Genomic DNA, 15,460 nt, shown 5'->3' with positions numbered 1-15,460 from the left:
TCCCATTTATAGACAAGGAGTATACATCCATACTCCAAAGTGATATTCTTGATTGCCAAATAATACCGCCCTCCCCACCCCCGACAGGCTGCAGGAAAGAACAAAATGCCCTAACACAGCTCAGGGAGAGCTGCTAGGACAACATGGGCTGAAATGCCAGCAGGACAAGGACAATCCCCAGCTCTACATAGCCTCTATGTCAAATGGGAACAGCACCATCTCCCAGCTCCCTCGGTGTCTACCCAAAACCAGCACTTGGATGAAGAGCAGCTGGCCAAGCTAAGCCAAGGCCAGACAGGGGTGATGCTGGTGGGCAAGAGGAAGTGCTTTGGAGAATGTTTTTCCTCTGTAACATCCCCCACTGGGGAGGGCACTGCCCTCAGGTTATTAGTTCAGTCCATGACCTTGGGCTCCTTTCAGACTCATCTGTGCAGTCGTGTGCTCCAACAGCAACGGGGGCAAAACATGCCCACTTCCTGCTGGGACTGGCCAGGCGCTTGTGCCCTGTCCCATCAGACACAGCCCTGGCTACAGCGACACTCACATTTGGGACCTGCAGGCTTCGTTGTTGCAGCTCGGTATTTAGATCCAGGCATGAAGCTGCCCGCCTTGAAATGCCCCCTCCAGCACCCATCTCCCAAGCACCTCTGCTCCAAGCCCCTGGAAACCCCCAGCCAGCACCACAAAAGGCCCTCTATGAGCAACCCCCATCGAGACACAAGAGAAAGGAGAGCAGCGCCCCATGTACCTGTATGTCAACACCACAGAAAGGACCCCATGCAACCTGTGCTGCACCCCCTCCAGCCCCTGGAAACACTCCCTCTGCCCCTCAAAACACCCCCACTGCAGCCCCCCTCAGAAACAACCCTAGTCCCTCCAAACATCCCCACTACACCGCTGCCCCCAAAACACCCCCACTCCACCCCCTCAGACACACACCTGCCCCCCACTACACTCCCCTCAGACACACACCTGCCCCCCACTATACCCCCCTCAGAAACAACCCTAGTCCCTCCAAACCAGAGCTGTAACTAGGTATTTTTGCGCCCGAGGCAAGAATATAAAATTGCGCCCTCCCCCAGGGCTGGCTCTTCGGCGGCGGGTCCCTCAGTCCCTCTCGGAGGGAAGGGCCTGCCACCAAATTGCCGCCGAAGAATGAATGAAGGGGAGGTGGTAGAGCCTGTGATTTTGGGGGGTCAACTCATGATTTTTGACTGCTTGGGCTGGTAATGTTGCTTCCAAGATGGTCTTTGGTTCCAGTCCAGTTCCAATCCAGAGAGGGACTCACAGGTTAAGAGAGGAGGGAGGTGCTGGATATCAGCAGTGGCCACTAAGGATCAGCATGTGTCCTGAGAACGCTGGGAGTTCAGGTTTGCAGGGGAGGCAGGTTTGTAGAAATTTTGGTGGTGCCAGAACCCACCCCTGCCCAAACTCTGCCCCCCCCCCCCAGGCTCTGGGAGGGGGTTTGGGTGAGGGAGGAGGTCTGGGGCAGGGGACTGTCGTGCAGGCTCTGGGAGGGAGTTTGGGGATGGGAGGGGGTGCGGAGGGATGGGGTGCAGGGGTGAGGGCTGTGGCTGCAGATGAGGGGTTTGGAGTGTGGGAGGGGCTTAGGGTGAGAGTCGGGGTGAGGGCTCTTTCTGGGACTGGGGATGAGGTGTTTGGGGTGCTGGAGGGGCTCAGGGCTCGGGTAGAGGGTGTGCTGGGGGGTGAAAGCTCTGACTGGGGTGTGGGCTCTGGGGTGGGGCAGGGCTGGGGATGAGTTTGGGGTGCCAGCAGGCTGCTCCGGGACAGGGGCCAGAGAGGAGGACTCCCCCAGCCCTTTCCTGCCCCCCCAGCAGCACACTCACCCCCACCACTATCACTGCATGTGCTCCTAGGGCCCCTCTCAGGTCCAGGAATCTCCCTCACATCCCTGACTGTAGCCTCACTGGGGGTGGGGGATGGGGCTGCCTCCTTCCCCAGCATGGGGCAGGAGCGGTGACTGCGGGCGGGGGGGGGGGGGGCTGTGTTGCTGGAGGGTCTCATTGGAAAATGAAAGGGTCTGAGGGGGAAGGGCAGGGTCAGAGTCAGTCTGCCCTGGCAGTTGAGATGGGGGGGCGCTAGGACCCTGTGGCAGCAGTTGCTGCAGGGAGGCAGCATGGAGCTGCTCTTCTCCAGGTCCGGGAAGGGGGGGGGGGAGAGCAAGTCAGGGCCGGGGGACACTCGGGGGAGGCACGGGGGGGCGGCAGGTGGGGGGGAAGATCACCCGGGTTATAAATATCTGTACCAGCGGCTTTTTTTTTCCTCTCCACCACTTGCTGCGCCCCTTGGCTTTGTGCACCCGAGGCAAATGCCTTACTCGCCTCCCCCTTGTTATGGCACTGCACAGCTTACCTCTTAATTCTGGTTTTCCTGAGTTGAGCGTAAGTGTTGGGAACGCAATCAGCTCAGGATAGGGTGTATGTGTAGTGGTTAGACAAGAAACAGCAAGGAACTGGACTGGTATTGCAAGACCACTATGTCGAACTAAATAGCCTCGTGGTGTGGACGGGTGCAGGGTTAATTCGATGTAACGGCGCTAAATTCGACATAAACGCCTATTGTAGACCAGGCCTAAGTACCTTAGGCAAGCCTGATTGTATGTTTGAGACAGTGATGTGAGAGCAGAAAAGAGCCGTCTCGCCAACCTCAAAACTCGCCAAGAGTTCAAAAATCATGCCAATATCCCAAATTGGGGTTAACACATTTACCAGTACAACTGAAATATCAGTATTCAAATATTCGGATACATCACTCACAGTAAGTTATACTAGGGGCAACGTGCAGAGAATAAATACATTGTTCCTCAGTAACGGGGAATTTAAAGTAGGTTGTCTGTGAGTAAATACGATCCACTAGAGAAGAATTTCAGCTACTTTCCCTTCTTCGGGTCTCATTGGCACTGTAGCTCATTTCTCCTGGTCTTTCATCAGGTGATCAAGGGACATTTATTTAGAACATATCTCCAGACATTGGCAATACCAGGAGAAATGAGCTACAGTTTCAATGAGAAGCCAAGACAGGTAAGTAGCCAAAATACTTCTTTAATGGACCGTATTTATTCAGGGACTAAATTCTTGATTACTGAGGGACAGTTTACACTCATTACATTTACTTTTCACAAGCTACTCCTAGTACAACTTTTCATAAGACCAGAAGAATGGCCATACTGGCTGGGTCAGACCAAGGTCCATCTAGCTGTTCAGTTTTATGCAAGTAGAAAGTTGGCAGCCCTAGGGTGGCGCTACTCAGGGAGAACAAGGCTTTAAAAAGCCTTCTCCTAAGTGACCAGAGGAGTTAGGGAACAGGAGTGGCTTACGTGTGAGTGGGTTCTCCATGTGAAGGAGCAGCCTGGGGTGAGCTTGCTGCTTGATTGAAGTGTATAGTGTGGTCTCTTTGAGGGACCTTGTGCTGAGGCCTGCAGTATGCAAGTGGAGAGCTGCTTAATGAGGCTATGATGGCCAAGCCCTTTCACACCTATCAACCCTTAAACAGGGGGTGGGGCTCCTCAGGGACAACAAGGCTTTAAAAAGCCGGCTCCTAAGAAACTAGAGGAGCTAGAGAACAGGAGAGTTTTATGAAGCAATTCTCCAGGTGAAGGAGAAGCAACTATGTGACCCTTGGGGTGAGCCTGTTGTCTGTAGCCTATTTGCAGTGTGCTTGCTACTTGATTGAAGAATATAGTGTGGTCTGTTTGTTTGAGGGACCTTGTGCTGAGGCTAGCAGCCTGCTATGCAAGTGGAGAGCTGCATAACAAGGCTTTCATCCCCAAGCCATTTACCACCCATCAACCTCAACCTCTAACGAGGGGGTGGGGCTCCTCAGGGAGAACAAGGCTTTAAAGAGCCCGCTCCTAAGGGAGGAGAGAAACTAGGGAACAGGAGTGGCTAATGTGAGTTTTGGTAGGCAGTTAACAAGTTGAAGGAGCAACAGGGTCCCTCAAAGGAGCAGACAACACGGTATGCTTCAGTCAAGCAGCAACCACACTACAGAGACAAGCTACAGACCATAGGTGTTGACTGGGTGGGTCCTCAGCACTCAGGAGTCAGAGCTTGAGTGTGGAATGTGATAAGTTCTGTGCCCCTTGGGCAGGGAGTTTGTAAACAGAGACAGGGTGATTAAGATAACAAAAGGCTTGTCATTAAATTAAGTTAAGGATCCCTAGATCATGAAAGCATTCCCAGTCATTCCAGTAAGAGAGAGGAAACAAAGGGTAGGAATAAATGGTCCATTTTCAGAATGGAAAGAAGTAAATAGTGGTGTCCCTGAGGGGCTTGTACTGGGACTAGTCGTACAGATCTGGAAAAAGGGGTAAACAGCGAGGTGGCAAAATTAGCAGATGATACAAAACTACTAAAAAAGATATACATCCTCAATATATGTTCCACTCTATATGCATCCGAAGAAGTGGGCTGTAGCCCACGAAAGCTTATGCTCTAATAAATTTGTTAGTCTCTAAGGTGCCACAAGTACTCCTGTTCTTTTTGCGGATACAGACTAACACGGCTGCTACTCTGAAAACTACTCAAGATAGTTAAATCCCAGGCAGACTGCAAAGAACTACAAAAAGAGCTCACAAAACTGGGTGACCTGGCAACAAAATGGCAGATGAAATTCAATGTTAAATGCAAAGTAATGCACATGGCAAAATATAATCCCAACTACATATACAAAGTGATGGTGCCTAAATTAGCTGTTACCCATGTAACCCCTTGGGGGTTTAGAGAGCGTGGCCCCTTTTAAATCTTTTTCCTAGGGGGAAGGGTGAGAGTAAGACAAAAGGTGGGAAACTCCAGGGGGAGCGCTGGAGCTCCAAGGAGAGGGAGAGGCAGCCTGCAGGCCCTGAAAAAGTGAAGCAGCAGAGAACCTGCCTGAAGCCTGAGAAGGACAGGGCCGATTGGGGACACCCCAGGACGGGAGCCAGGAGGAGCACTGTGCCAGGGAGGAATCGCCCGAGAAGGACAGGCCAGAGCTGGACCCAGTATCACGGCTGCATGGGGCTGTGAGTACTGGAGCTTGGGACTCTGCATTGGGAACAAGGAGGGAGGTTGCTAGATAGTTAAGTGGGGAGGTGGTCGCTCTGCGTGACTTTGCAGAGAGCGGCAGAAGAGGGCACCGGAGGGGTTTGTTGGGGGAAGTTCACTGGCACCGAAGATGACCAGGAGCACCCAAGACTCACCACTGGACTGGAACTTTGCTCAGGACTCCTGAACTCTGTGTGCAGACACATTGCTCAGTGTCTGCCCTTCCAGACTGCGCTACCACTGGGCCCATGGGGCCTTGGCTTGGATGCAGCCCTGTTTTACCCTCCCTTATATTTCCCCTTGTTGTTTTTCTCCTCTCATCCCTCTGTAAATAAATATTTCCCTTGTTATATCCACTGTACTTTTCCTGTGGGTGGGTGTGTTCACTCTGGGGTGTTTGGAACAGGTGCCCCTGGGGTGGAAGGGATTTCTCCTGCTGCATTCCTGCACGTGCCTTCTCTTGGCCAGAGCTGCCTGCAGAGCAGACTCCATCTTGGCCATGAGGGCGCTAAAGTTACACCGATCAAGAAAGATCTTGGGAGTCATTTGCAGTACTCCGGAAGCACGAATGTTTCCAGAATACTGCAAATGTATAAGAAGCCTTCTCACTGTGCCTGTATCATCCTGAACTCATTCTTCAGCTTCAGAAGACTTCAAAATTATCTCCAGTCATCAATGGGACAGACACAACTGAATAATGTAGCGGTCCTTAACGTGCATCAAAACAATACCAAGGGACCTTGATGTAAATAAGATTGCTGACAGTTTCATCCAGAAAGCTACAGTGATACAGAATGTCTTAAAAGCTGCCTTCACTAACATCCCAGTTTAAAGTAATTGCAATGATTTTAATATACTATAATTCATAATAATGTAATTAAGAATTAGATGGTCTTGAACTACATAAAATAATAAAGATAACAATGCTAGACACATTCAGTAACTAGAATATGAAAGAAGTGTGCAGTATAAATGCTAACAATTGCCTCCCCCCAAAACTGGCAGAGTGCCCCCTTCACCCTCCTCCCCAAACACACACACACACACACACACACACCTCTTCAAAAGCACCCACCAGCAAAAACAAAAGTCAGTACCTATGCTGCAGCCAACAAACTCACCCCAAGGGTCACATAGTCACTCCTATTCCCTAGCATCTCTCATTCCTTAGGTGTGGGCTTTTTAAAGCCTTGTTCTCCCTGAGTTTGCCCACCCCCTGCTAAGGGTTGATGGGTGCTAACAGGCTTAGCTACCAGAGCCTCATTAAAAAGCTCTCAACTTGCCTGGTAGGCCACTAGGCTCAGCACAAGTTCCCTCAAACAGACCTCACTATATAATTCATTCAAGCAGCAACCACACCCATCACAGACAACAAACTCACCCCAAGGGTCACAGAGTTGCTCCTTCAACTTGTTAACTGCCTACCAAAACTCACATTAGCCACTCCTGTTCCCTAGTTTCTCTCCTCCCTTAGGAGCGGGCTCTTTAAAGCCTTGTTCTCCCTGAGGAGCCCCACCCCCTCGTTAGAGGTTGAGGTTGATGGGTGGTAAATGGCTTGGGGATGAAAGCCTTGTTATGCAGCTCTTCACTTGCATAGCAGGCTGCTAGCCTCAGCACAAGGTCCCTCAAACAAACAGACCACACTATATTCTTCAATCAAGTAGCAAGCACACTGCAAACAGGCTACAGACAACAGGCTCACCCCAAGGGTCACATAGTTGTCCCATTGGTATTGCCAATGTCTGGAGATATGTTCTAAATAAATGTCCCTTGATCACCTGATGAAAGACCAGGAGAAATGAGCTACAGTGCCATTGAGACCCGAAGAAGGGAAAGTAGCCGAAATTCTTCTCTAGTGGATCGTGTTTACTCACAGGCCTGGTCTATACTAACCCCCCAATTTGAATAACGTGAATAACGTAGCTGAAGTCGACGTACCTTAGTTCGAACTTACCGCGGTCCAGACGTGGCAGGCAGGCTCCCCCGTCTACTCCGCGTACTGCTCTTGCTGAGCAGGATTACCGGAGTTGACGGCGAGCACTTCTGGGTTCGATTTATCGCGTCCAGACAAGACGCGATAAATCGAACCCGGAAGTTCGATTGCCAGCCGCCAAACTACCACGTAAGTATAGACAAGCCCACAGACAACCTACTTTAAATTCCCCGTTACTGAGGGACAATGTATTTATTCTCTGCACGTTGCCGCTAGTATAACTTCCTGTGAGTGATGTATCCGAATATTTGAATACTGATATTTCAGTTGTACTGGTAAATGTATTAACCCCAATTTGGGATATTGGCATGATTTTTGAACTCTTGGCGAGTTTTGAGGTTGGCGAGACGGCTCTTTTCTGCTCTCACATCACTGTCTCAAACATACAATCAGGCTTGCCTAAGGTACTTAGGCCTGGTCTACAATAGGCGTTTATGTCGAATTTAGCGCCGTTACATCGAATTAACCCTGCACCCATCCACACCACGAGGCTATTTAGTTCGACATAGTGGTCTCTTAAATTCGACTTCTGTACTCCTCCCCAACGAGGGGAGTAGCGCTAAATTCAACATGGCCATATCGAATTAGGCTTGGTGTGGATGGAAATCGACGGTAATAGCTCCGGGAGCTATCCCACAGTGCACCACTCTGTTGACGCTCTGGACAGCAGTCCGAGCTCGGATGCTCTGACCAGCCACACAGGAAAAGTCCCGGGAAAATTTGAATTCCTTTTCCTGTCTGGGCAGTTTGAATCTCATTTCCTGTTTGGACAGCGTGGCGAGCTCAGCAGCACTGGCAACGATGCAGAGCTCTCCAGCAGAGATGGCCGTGCAATCCCAGAATAGAAAGAGGGCCCCAGCATGGACTGATCGGGAAGTCTTGGATCTCATCGCTGTGTGGGGCGATGAGTCCGTGCTTCCCGAGCTGCGCTCCAAAAGACGGAACGCAAAGATCTATGAGAAGATCTCTAAAGCCATGGCAGAGAGAGGATACAGCCGGGATGCAACGCAGTGCCGCGTGAAAATCAAGGAGCTGAGACAAGGCTACCAGAAGACCAAAGAGGCAAACGGACGATCCGGATCCCAGCCCTACACATCCCGTTTCTACGAGGCACTGCATTCCATCCTTGGTGCGGCCACCACCACTACCCCACCACTGACTGTGGACTCTGAGGATGGGATATTGTCCACGGCCGCTTCCTCGGACATGTTAGCGGACGGGGAAGATGAGGAAGGAGATGAGGAAGACGAGGCAGTCAACAGCGCTTCCCAAGCTGATTTCCCCGACAGCCAGGAGCTCTTCATCACCCTTACAGAGATCCCCTACCAACCCTCCCCAGCATGTAACCCGGACACAGATTCAGGGGAAGGATCAAGCGGTAAGTGCTTTAAACATCTAAACATTTATTTTTTACAAAACTGGAATATTAAGAATAAGAACAATGTGTGCTTCATGATTTCTTTACCCTGGGCGCTTAAGTAATCAGTTCCAACTATTTAAAAAAAATCAAACAGTGTCCGGTTGTGCATGATTCTGCTGCCCAAGCTGCTCCACTCTATAGTCCCTGCAACTGCAGCTATATGAAAATCCGGTCTATATGTCCGGGGATAGAGCAATAATCCTCCACTGACATCTCAACGAAGCTCTCCTGCAGGTAATGGGAAAGCCTGTTCATCAGGTTCCTGGGGAGAGCGGCCTTACTGGGTCCTCCGAAGTAGGAGACATTCCCGCGCCAGGAGACGAGCAAGTACTCCGGTATCATTGCCTTGCATAGCATGGCGGCATAGGGCCCTGGTCTTTGCAGGCTTTCTCGAAACATCCTTTCCTTCTCGGTGTCCGAGATCCTCAGGATAGTGATGTCGCTCATGATGACCTGCTTTGAATTAGGTAGGGGACTGTTAGTATTGGGACTGCTTGCAAGTTCCTTTACAGAACTGTAACCGCTGGTTTGCAGCCACACGGTGGATGCGGGAGAGGGGCAGCATACAGGGATCTTTCCCTGGGACATCCGCGAGGGGGTGGGACAGGGCCAGAGTTCATGCTTGGCCGATTGCTGGCAGCAGAGACTGGCATTGCTTTCAATGTGAAAGGAGGCCAGTGGTACTACTAAAGTTTTAAGCAGCCACAAGTCTACGGCTTACCATCTTTGCCTGCTACAGAGATTACGGTGTCCTGCCACGCTTCCCAGATCTGCAGTGCAAAACCCCAGGCACTGAAGGCGAGGTCCGAAAATTCGACCTTGTCCTGAGTGCGCATGTGAAAGGTGCGGTGCATGGTCTTGTTCACAGAGAAAGACTATGTTATTTGTTCACAACTACATTTATCTTTCGGAGGAATTCACTACCTTTTCCTCATTCCCACAGCCACATCTGCGACTGTCTCCCAACCCAGCCTGGCATCACATTCCCAGAGGCTAGCGCACGTTAGGCGGAGGAAGAAGAAGACGCGAGAGGACATGTTCTCAGAACTAATGGGCTGCTCCCGAGCCCAGGCAGCACAGCAGAACCATTGGAGGGAGAATTTGTCCCAAATGCACCAGACACACATGGAACGTGAGGAGAGGTGGTGGCAGGAAGACCAGCAGGTGACTCAAACGCTGCTTGGACTTCTGAGGGAGAAAACGGACACGCTCCGGCGCCTTGTTGATGTTCTGCAGGAACGGAGGCAGGAGGACAGAGCCCCGCTGCAGTCTATCAGTAACCGCACTCCCCCGCCACCAAGTCCCATACCCCCCTCGCCCAAAGTCCAAAGAAGGAGGGGCGGCAGAGTCCGTGAAAACTCTCACTCCACCCCTGCAGACTGCTCAAGCACCAGAAGGCTGTCATTCCCCAAAATTTGAAAAGTCCTTTCCTGCCCGCCTCACCTAAGCCCCCGTCCAAGTTTCACCACCCAGTTTCATGTGTGGTTGTTAATAAAAAATACGTTTCTGTTCATTACTGTTTCAGTCATGTTCTTTTGAGGGAGAGTCTGTCTGAAGGGGGGGAAGGGGCTTGGGAATTGGACAGGACAGTCACCTTTAGCAGGGGACAGAGGCGGGGGCAGGTCCAGCAGCAGGGCACATACACAGTGCAGTGACTAGTTACCCTGGTCAGTCTGGGAGGTGGTTTTCATGTTCTGTGCGGGGGGGGGGGGGGTTGCTCTGTGACTTTGTGGCGGGGGAGGGCAGTTACAGATCTTATGCAGCGGTCCTTGTCCTGGATCACAGAGCCACGCAGCAGGGGATCTGTAACCCTCCTCCCCCTGCCATAAACTCACATAGCCCCCACATACACGCAGTTCCGCTCAGGAGGGCTGGCAGGCTCCGTTGAAACAACCAGTCCGCCACTGCGAATCCTGTCATTCCTGGAGTTTAGAAGGATCATTTGCATCAGTACACTACACCCGCTCCCCACCACAGTCTGCGTCCCAGGTTTCAAACATTCCCGCGAAAACAGTACTAAAGACAACGGTGTTCATTAACAAAATAAAACTGATTTTATTTTTTGGGAAGGGGGTGGAGGGGGTCTGTAACTGGAGAGGATAGTCAACATTAACTGGGTAAAGAAACGGTCACAGGTTCAGCTTCTCTGTACAGAAACTTAAAAGTCACTGGTTACCCTGCTCACTGTGGAACCTAGCTTTCAAAGCCTCCCGGATGCACAGCGCGTCCCGCTGTGCTCTTCTAATCGCCCGGCTGTCTGGCTGGGCGTAATCAGATGCCAGGCTATTTGCCTCAACCTCCCACCCTGCCATAAAGGTCTCCCCCTTGCTCTCACACAGATTGTGGAGCACACAGCAAGCTGCTATAACAATGGGGATATTGGTTTCGCTGAGATCACAGCGAGTCAGTAAGCTTCTCCATCTCCCCTTGAGACGGCCAAAAGCACACTCCACAACCATTCTGCACTTGCTCCGCCGGTAGTTGAACAGTTCTTTTTCAGGGTCTATGGCTCCAGTGTAGGGCTTCATGAGCCAGGGCATTAGCGGGTAGGCTGGGTCCCCAAGGATCACTGTAGGCATCTCCACATCCCCAAGAGTTATTTTGTGGTCCGGGAAGTAAATACCCTCCTGCAGCCGTCTAAACAGACCAGAGTTCCTGAAGACGCGAGCGTCATGAACCTTGCCCGGCCATCCGACGTTGATGTTTGTAAAACGTCCCCGATGGTCCACCAGTGCTTGCAGCACCATTGAAAAGTATCCCTTTCTGTTAATGTACTGGCTGGCCTGGTGGTCCGGTCCCAGGATAGGGATGTGAGTTCCATCTATAGCCCCACCGCAGTTTGGGAATCCCATCGCGGCGAAGCCATCTATGATGACCTCCACGTTTCCCAGGGTCACTACCTTTGAGAGCAGTACCTTAACGATTGCGTTGGCTACTTGCATCACAACAACCCCCACGGTAGATTTGCCCACGCCAAACTGGTTCGCGACAGACCGGTAGCTGTCCGGCGTTGCAAGCTTCCAGAGGGCTATGGCCACTCGCTTCTGGACAGTCAGGGCTGCTCGCATCCGGGTGTCATTGCGCTTCAGGGCAGGGGACAGCAACTCACAAAGTTCAAGGAAAGTCCCCTTCCGCATGCGAAAGTTTTGCAGCCACTGGGATTCATCCCAGACCTGCAGCACTATGCGGTCCCACCAGTCCGTGCTTGTTTCCCGTGCCCAGAATCGCCGTTCCACAACATCCACATGACCCATTGTCACCGTGATGTCCTCGGCGCTGGGTCCCGTGCTTTGTGACAGGTCTGTGCCACTCTCAGACTTCAGGCCCTCACCGCGGTGCCGTAGCCTCCTCACCTGGTTTATCTGAATCTGCCTCTGGGAAAGGTGGATGATAAGCTGCGAGGCGTTGACAACGGCCACAACTGCAGCGATGGTCGCAGCGGGATCCATGCTCGCAGTGCTGTGGCATCCGCGCTGTCACTGACCGGAAAAGTGCGCAAACTGATTTCCCGCCGGCGCTTTCAGGGAGGGAGGGAGGGCGGTAGTGACGGACGGATGACGACAAGTACCCAAAAGCACCCTCGACCCTTTTTTTTTACCCAGAAGGCATTGGCGGCTCGACCCAGAATTCCAATGGGCAGCGGGGACTGCGGGAACTGTGGGATAGCTGCCCACAGTGCACCGCTTCCAATGTCGACGCTTTCCCCGTTAGTGTGGACTCACAAAGTCGAATTACTGTCCTTAGTGTGGACACACACGTTCGACTTTGCAATATCGATTCCACAAATTCGATTTAAGAGAAATCGAACTACCCTCGTAGTGTAGACATACCCTTAGTTTCTTGCAATACCAGTCCAGTTCCTTGCTGTTTCTTGTCTAACCACTACACATACACCCTATCCTGAGCTGATTGCGTTCCCAACACTTACGCTCAACTCAGGAAAACCAGAATTAAGAGGTAAGCTGTGCAGGGAAATCATATTGAGGGTAGTTTTCTGGTGGCGGGGTGGGTGGCACGACTCATTCGAAAAAATGGAGTAGTAGGGACAAATAGCTAAATTAGATATAAAACAGATCTGGATAAATTTAAGAGTGGGATTGTATTATGTGAGAACAAGGCTTCAAAAAGCCAACTCCCAAGCAACCAGAGGAACTAGCGAACAGAAGCGGCTAACTGGAGTTTTGTGAGGGAGTTCTCCAGGTGAAGGAGGAACAACTACGTGACCCCTGGGAGGGGTGTGTGTGTTTGTGGTGTGCTTACTGCTTGACTGAAGTGCCGTTAAGCCTAGAGGATGCCAGGGCCGCCTGGCTTCTCAGGACAGCTAGCCCGAGGGCAGGTGTCAACGGGCCTCATCTGTGCTGGTCCATCTCCCGCCAGGGCCACCCAGCTCCTCTGGACAGCCGGCCTGAGGGTGGAAGCCGAAGGGGCCTCACCTATGCCATTCCATCTCCTGCCAGGGCCGCTCCGCTCCTCAGGAAAGCAGGGTTTGCAGGCAGGCGCCAATGGGCCTCGTCTCTGCCGTTCTGCCTCCTGCCAGGGCGACCTAGCACAGCTGGGTGGGGGTGTCAGGCCTGCCCCAGCAAGGATAGGGGCACCCCAACACCTGTCAGAGGCACCAGGCGGGCCCCTAGCAGAGCTGGTTGGCCCATACAGCTTGAGAGCTTGTGGATAAACCAATCCACATTGGGGTTGTTGCCTTCTGGATTCTGGGCCTTTTCATCATGGTCGCTTTATGTTTGCGAGTGTTTCTCGGCAATTGCAAGGACTACAATCTTAAAGAGGATATTCACCTGCTCTCTGTTGAGTCCTGGACTTGGAGCTTTAAGAAAAACACCCCAAACCACGAGAGCTGTGCTAAAAATGTGAGCATTGTGATAAAATAGCGAGTTTGCTTTAAAATGCTGTCGATGATCAGTAAGGCTAAGTTTTTGTCAGGGATATTTTCAGTAAAAGTCAGGGACAGGTCACAGGAAATAAACAAAAATTCATGGCAGTCCGTGACCTGTCCCTGACTTTCACTGAAAATATCCCTGACAAAAGGGGTAGGTGGATTCAGCACCCACTGCTGCTGGGGCTCCCGGGTCCCCCACTGATGCAGTGCTTGGAAGCTCTGGAGTCCCCCTGCCCCTGGGGCTGGGCTGCTGCAGGGTCCCCTTGCCTGCAGACACTGCCCCCGCAGCTCCCATTGGCTGTGGCTCCTGGCCAATGGGAGCTGCGAAGCTGTGCTCTGGGTGGAGGCAGTGTGCAGAGCTACCTGGCCACGCCTCCGCCTAGGAGCTGAGCAAGGGGGATGTCGCGCTTCTGGGGCGCACCCCAGGTAAGCACCGCCCAGAGTTCGTCTCACCCTATCCTGTGCCCCAACCCCGACCCACACCAAAAGTGTGTGCTGCTGCTGGGGGGGAGGCGCTGAGCCAGTTAGGGAGTCTGCCGCCACCCGCACCAATGGGGGTCCCAGGCCACACGCTGCCGTCCGTGCCCCCCAACACCTATGGCACCCCTGGGTAGCCCCCCCAAGTTTTAGTCGGGTATATAGTAAAAGTCATGGACAGGTCACGGGCCATGAATTTTTGTTTACTGCCTGTGACCTGTCTGTGACTTTTACTAAAAATACCTGTGACTAAAACGTAGCCTTAGCGATGCCGTAATATGCCAATAACATCATCGTCCTCGTCAATCCCTTGGAGTTGAGGATGATCTCTTCCATGGGTTTTATTTTTTATGGGTCCTTTGGTGACTGAGGCGTCAGATCCTTGAGCTACAAACTTGTTGGCAGACATTGCAGGTGATGTTGAAAGGCAGGGTTGGGCCACAATTGCTGCATGACAGTTGTCTGTCCTTTCTTTTCTGGCATTTTTCTGCGACCAAGGCAAGGCCATTTTTCTCAAAAGTGATAGTTCCTTTTCTGGCAAGTCTTTGCTAGTTAGCCCTGTGCTGGGTTACTGCCTCCCCATGCGTCGTATTAATGCTACATCTCTTGATGTTTGTCTTGAGGGTGTCTTTGAAACATTTCTTTTGGCCTGCCATTTTCCTTTCTCTTTTGGTGAGTTGGGCGTACAGCAATTGTTTTGGTAGACGTGCATCAGGAATGCGCACACAGTGCCCGTTCCACCTCAGCTGGTGCTGGATAATCAGGGCCTTGATACTGAAGGTGTTGGCTTCTGTGAGGACACTGACGTTAGTGCGGTGATCCTCCTGCTTTATGTTGAGGATCTTAGAATATCAGGGTTGGAAGGGACCTCAGGAGGTTATCTAGTCCAACCCCCTGCTCAAAGCAGGATCGATCCCCAGACAGATTTTTGCCCCAGATCCCTAAATGGCCCCATCAAGGATTGAACTCACAACCCTGGGTTTAGCAGGCCAATGCTCAAACCACTGAGCTATCCCTCCCCCCAATCTTCCGAAGAAGAAACGCCAGCACCGGGACTACGTTTTTTTAGGTGTTTTCTGTAGATCAACCAAATGTCGCATCCGTAGAGGAGAATTGGGATTTCCTCCGCTTTATACACTAAAAGTCTAGTGTGTGTTCTGATGTCATGGTTGTTTAACACCCGTCAAGACAGTCTGCCGAAGGTTAGGAGCAAAGGGGAAATGAGACAAGCTATAGAGGACAGGGGCAGAAGTGTTTGCTAACCACTAGAGCTCATTCCTCTCCAGAATGTGGAATTGAACACAGGATTCCTGAGGCTATGGCTACACGATGCAGCTTTTAGCGACACGGCTGTGCCGCTACAGCTGTGCTGCTAAAAGGCGTGCAGTGTAGCTGCTGTTTGTCAGCAGAAAAGAGCTCTCCTGCTGACAAAAAACTTCCACCCCCCACGAGCGGCAGCAGCTTTGTCGACTGGACATAGCTCCTGCTGACAAAGCGCTGTTCACACCTGCGCTATTCGTTGGTAAAACTTTTGTCGTTCGGGAGGGGTGTGTGTATGCGATTTTTTAACACCCCTGAATGACAAAAGTTTGACTGATGAAGTGCCAGTGTAGACATAACATTCCTCTGCTATCTGA

The sequence above is a fragment of the Emys orbicularis genome, chromosome 2, assembly GCF_028017835.1.
Source record: "Emys orbicularis isolate rEmyOrb1 chromosome 2, rEmyOrb1.hap1, whole genome shotgun sequence".
In the NCBI taxonomy this organism is placed as follows: Eukaryota; Metazoa; Chordata; order Testudines; family Emydidae; genus Emys; species Emys orbicularis.
The sequence above is the reverse complement of the archived record's forward strand: the minus strand, read 5'-3'. Positions refer to the sequence as shown.